The sequence below is a fragment of the Lygodium microphyllum genome, chromosome 26 (genome assembly GCF_053477565.2).
Source record: "Lygodium microphyllum isolate KBCC chromosome 26, Lygodium_microphyllum_v1.1.10, whole genome shotgun sequence".
In the NCBI taxonomy this organism is placed as follows: Eukaryota; Viridiplantae; Streptophyta; class Polypodiopsida; order Schizaeales; family Lygodiaceae; genus Lygodium; species Lygodium microphyllum.
The window spans coordinates 51,631,373-51,636,531 of record NC_141160.1 but is presented as its reverse complement, the minus strand read 5'-3'; the positions used below and the strand labels follow the sequence as shown (position 1 = coordinate 51,636,531).

At 40.9% G+C, this 5,159-nt stretch overlaps 1 pseudogene; it reads right to left on the bottom strand.

Annotated features, from left to right (window-relative positions):
* Nucleotides 1-1,283: 1,283 nt before the first annotated feature.
* Nucleotides 1,284-1,902, bottom strand: LOC148013260 (rac-like GTP-binding protein 5 pseudogene; annotated as a pseudogene).
* Between the last annotated feature and the right edge of the window lie 3,257 nt (nt 1,903-5,159).

The following is a 5,159-nucleotide window of genomic DNA, read 5'->3' as shown; positions in this document are numbered from 1 at the left end:
ATCTCATGACTAACTTGTATCTAGTCATCATCAGTTGCAAAGAAGAACCCATGAATTCATTAAAAAATATCAGAAATTTTCTCATCTTATGGAGTGGTTTAATACCTTTACTCTTCAACCTCCAAAGACAGACTAGTATGTCAATTCCTGTCGCTGTTAGAGAACCTTAAGCTGATTGATCACTTCATCATGTGCTTGTAAAAGAGATCATAAGGTCTGGGATTGATGGAGTATTTCTATCGGAACACAGAGTACAAGAAGTTGTTTTATGAGGAGAGTCGAGTAAGGCTCTTTGTGCTCTATTGGCAGAAGGAACAAACATCCAGCAATCACGACAGTAAGGATTAAGCTCCTACTTTCCTGATGATATGTGGGAAATTTTATTTCTCATAACTCTCCATAATCCCGATAGATCTATATTATTTGCCTCCATATATTCATCTTCAGCTCATCATGATAGAGATGGAGGGCGGTCAGCTCCTGATCCTCCGTCGATGGTGTCCTCCATAGCGACTGTTGGCATAAATTGAACAACACCAAGCATTCTTGATTTACCTTTCTCCTTCAGATTCAAGGATCTGAGCTTGTGGATTCGTAACTCTCCCTTAGGATGGGATAGATAAACCCCCTGTGATTCTGATAAGCATCTTGCATAAAAAGGTCGACATGTATGAGTCTCCTTTGCTTTTTCTCCTCTGAAATCTCTTCCCCCCCACCGTTGCTTACGTCCTCCCCTTTTAGCTCTTGTTCGGAAGGTTCCTGCTTTCTTTTTCGTAATTCTGAAAACATGGCCCCACTGAGTGGTCTTCTCAAACTTAATTACTTTATCAACGGCAAGATCCAGCTCATTTTCAGCTGTCTGATGTACTTTCCACATGTTTTCATCTACAGCATCCCTTTCAGCTTTTATGGTTTGCAGATTGCAGTCATACCCTGCAGAGATGATGTGCTCCCCATTTTGAATCTGGTCAAGATCCATAGCTGCAGATTCGACAGCTTGCACTCACTTTTCCTTTTGCATTCTCCTAATCTTCAGTTAGAAGTTCAGAGCCATTGGTTATCTGAAAAGCAGTGCTGTTCACAACTCTTCAGACTACTTCCATAGTGAATCGTACGAACGGTGTACATATAACTTAAGGTCACCAATTGAGTGTCAACATCATACAGTAGAAGACTATTTCAGCCTGGGAGAAGCATTATACCAAAATGCAGTATGACTTGACTGCCATGACATATGTTTAGAGAAACTCTGATGTTTCCAAATGCCCGTATGAGCATACCTATTACATAACCCCACAATTTTGCTGATGCGATTTTCTTTTTCCTCTTCCTTTGCCTTGGAGGTTGTAGCACAACCCTGATGCTACAACCCTGATTGCAACATCAAAAACAACCTTCACATTCTGTTGTGTTTTTGAGCTGCATTCAATATAGACAGCAGCTTCTATCTGCTTCTGAAGTTCCTCTCCAAGAGCAGTGCTAATAGGGACAGCACCAGGATGGTCCGTAAAGAATTGTTTGTCATCTCTTAGATCAAGTTTGGTTCCAACAAGAATAACAAGAACTCCAGGTGCATAATATGTCAATTCAGGAATCCATTTTTTTTAAAATAATGTTTTCATAGCTTGCCTTGCTAGTTAGAGAAAAAGCTAGAAGAAATACATATGCTCCTCTATAGCTCAGAGGCTGCAACCTGTTATAATCTTCTTGGCCTGTTGTATCCCAGAGTCCAAGGTTGACGGTAAATCCATCGACAATAACATTGGCACTGAAATTGTCAAACACAGTAGGAATATAATCAGTAGGGAAAGTATTGCTAATATATGAAACAAGAAGGCAGGTCTTGCCTACTGCCCCATCTCCCACAGTCACACACTTGATGAATCTGGGATTGTTCATCATGATGGGTGGACAGAAATGTGAAAGCTTTGATGATGGAAGGGAGCAGCTGGTGTTGTCATTCACATGTCTCTGCTGTTGTTGTGCATGCCCAGCTCTCGAAGTGAGAGAACCTGGTATGATGGGTACTGGTCAGCATACACAGGGAGAGAGCCCTACTTGCTTCAAGCTGTAAGAAATCAATGGTTCCTCTTGCTTCAAACCCCTCTTCACTATATTACCCACGTAAAATAAAAGAGCAAACATAACGACTAAGTATGTACAAAGTATCAAATCACACACACAACTTTTGGGTGGATTTCACACCTCGGATGTGCAGCAGCACGACAACAGTCGATACCAACATGTTCCTGGTAGTCAAGAACCCCTTGCTGTACACTCAGATCGCGAGGGACCGGCCTTTGCACAAGCGGAGGACCACGCGGGAAGATCCTTCAAGAAGTCATTGGTTTTCTCTTCACAGATAAGAAATTCCTTGCCATAGCTTTTCAAGCTTAAAGGATAAGCTATAAGGCTTCCAAAAAGAAGCTTATTAAAAGCTTCATAATCCATTTTCACCTGTCGACGGCGGCAACACGAACTGGCCGTCACCGAATCTGGCGAAAAGCTCCTGAAGTCCTCCAAAATCACGCTTAGTTACTAAAGCTTAAAACTACAAGTTCTCTAAGTTACTCAAGTTACTAAGCTCCTACAAGTCATCTTCAATAACTATCATAAAGGCAGTTCGTATTCAGCAACTCATGAATCAGTCTACTACCCTCTGGAAGCCCCTATTCACACCTGTGAACTGACAGAAGCAAATTACAGCAATTAATCATCAATACGCAGTCTATATGCAATCTATACGCAAAATAATTTTCTTGGAAGATGGTTGTGACATCGAATTTCGCAATCGTAAAGGAGAAATACTACAAAAGCCAAACTAAAAAAATATACATACAAGCCTTGTAAAGCCGCCTTTGAGCTACGCTCATCCCGCTAACAAGGTTTCGACTGTGTGAGGTCTTTTGGAATTTTGCAGGATGACTGATCAAACTATGGAAGATTTTATAGCTGAAGAAGATCTACCCAAACCAACAATGGAGCAAAAGTTGGATTTGATTATGATGCAGCTTCAAGAGGAACGAAGAGCACGATAAGCTTTGGAAGCTCAATTGGCCAATCTGCAACGATCTACCACCAACCAAGATGGATCACAACCTGACGATCTTATACGATGTACCATCGATGCAACACTTGAAGCCCAATCTATTCGGAAAGAAACAAAGATAAGTAAAAGAAACTTCAAATTTCGTACTTTCAATGGATTACGTGATGGAAAGACTGTACTTGCTTTTATCAGTCAATTTGATGATTATTTCTGAGGGCTGAAATGATGAACGGGTTACCTCTTACCCATCCAACCTCCAATCCTCACTAAGAGAACTAAAGAGGGGCACCACCTAGCCAAAGGGAGGATGGGCTAGGACATTCCTTTTCACAAAGAGAATCAAAAGAACCAAGACATAAATTTACAAGAGAGAATATATGTACTAGACACCCTATTATAATATGAGTGAGAGAGATGAGAGGGGAGGGAGACAAGAGGAGAAGAGGTAGAGGAAGCTTGCCATTAGGAGAAGAGGTAGAGGAAGCTTGCCATTATGTATTCATGGAAAGAGAAGATGACAAGAGAGGGAGACAAGAGGACAAGAGGTAGAGGAAGCTTGCCATTATGCTACATAATAAAAGAACTCACCTCAAAGAGATGGACTAGAATGAGGGTATTCTAGAGTGCTCTCATGTGCTTGTCATTGTCATTCTCTCCCATTCTCCATAGGCTCTTTATATAGACTCCATGAGGGATTAGATTAAGCTAATCTTCTTGATTAAAATAATCTTAGATGATGTATGGCATCTTTGAAAATATGGAGAATAGTGGATGGGACAAGTCTCCACCTTGGTCATCATGCAAGAAGCCAAGGGTGGTGGTAGACAAAATAGAGAAAGAGAGCTAGATTACAAGAGATGAGTGCCCAAATCACATTATTATAATATATTTACAAGAAGGATAGAGTGGAAAGTTGGTGTGGTGAAAGAGAGAAGCAAATTGCATGTAGCCAGCATTCTGCACCTTCATAACTTCAAATCCATGAAGAATCTGAAAAAGTTTCTTCTGCAACTTTGTAGACCAAGTCGAAATCGATCAGGATACACGAGAATTTTCTTGAAATTCGTTTTTTCTTGGGAGTTATTGAGATTATAAAAAATAGCTTTCAAAAGCTACTTTCTTTAGTCCCCCATATATATATAAATACATATAAGCATGTGACAGAAGGGGTCCATGCTTGTAAGCTTTTGTGTAAGATCTAAATGACACCACGATGTGGATATTGACTTGTGTGCTAGGGTGAGGTGTCCTCTAATGATGGTGATATATTCCAAATCTTAGTGATGTAGGCGGAACCCATGTGTAGTTGGAGGCTAGTCCTTTGAAAAATCTATGCACTCACTCAACTCCTAGGTGTAATCCATTTCCATCTTCACTAAGATAACCATCCCTTTTACCCTTTACATTGACATGCCTCCTAAGAACTTGTTCCTCCCATTTGCTAGAGTTATCATAATCGAGAAGCAATGTAACATACCTAGTGCTTGAAGAGTAAACCCAAAGTGATATGGTAAGCTCTTGATAGGGGTTTTGGCCAAATTTTGTGGTAGTAATCCGGGTTGTAAAAAACCCGGATCATTAGCCCTCCCCTTAGGCTAGAGGCATTCATGCCTCTACCTTGCTAATGATGGTCCAATAGAGCAAGGAGGACTGCACCCCCTCATTGGTGGCTCTTCATTGAATGACTGCTCCAAAGTGTTCATATTTCTTTGAAAATAAGGCTTCAGTCGCCATCCATTTACACTTGTCTTGTGAACCTTCCCATCCATGTCACCTAGCTTATAGCTGCCATTTGGATATCTCCTTATGAACATGAATGGCCCTTCCCACTTGAACACAAGTTTAGCATCCTTTCTGTTATCAAAGCGGTTATCATAGCGTAGCACAAGTGATCCTTCCCTTATGTGTTTGCTAGCCAGCTTCTTATTAAATGTCTTCCTTCTCTCTTCAGCCTGCATGGAATAGTGTTGGACTACTGCTTCTCTGTCTAACCCCAGCCTCTCTAGATCCAAGATCCTATCCTCTAACTTCTTATCTTGATTCTTCTCTCAACTAGCTACTAAAACACGCAAACTGGCCAGTTCCACCTCTATAGGAAGCAAAGCCTCTT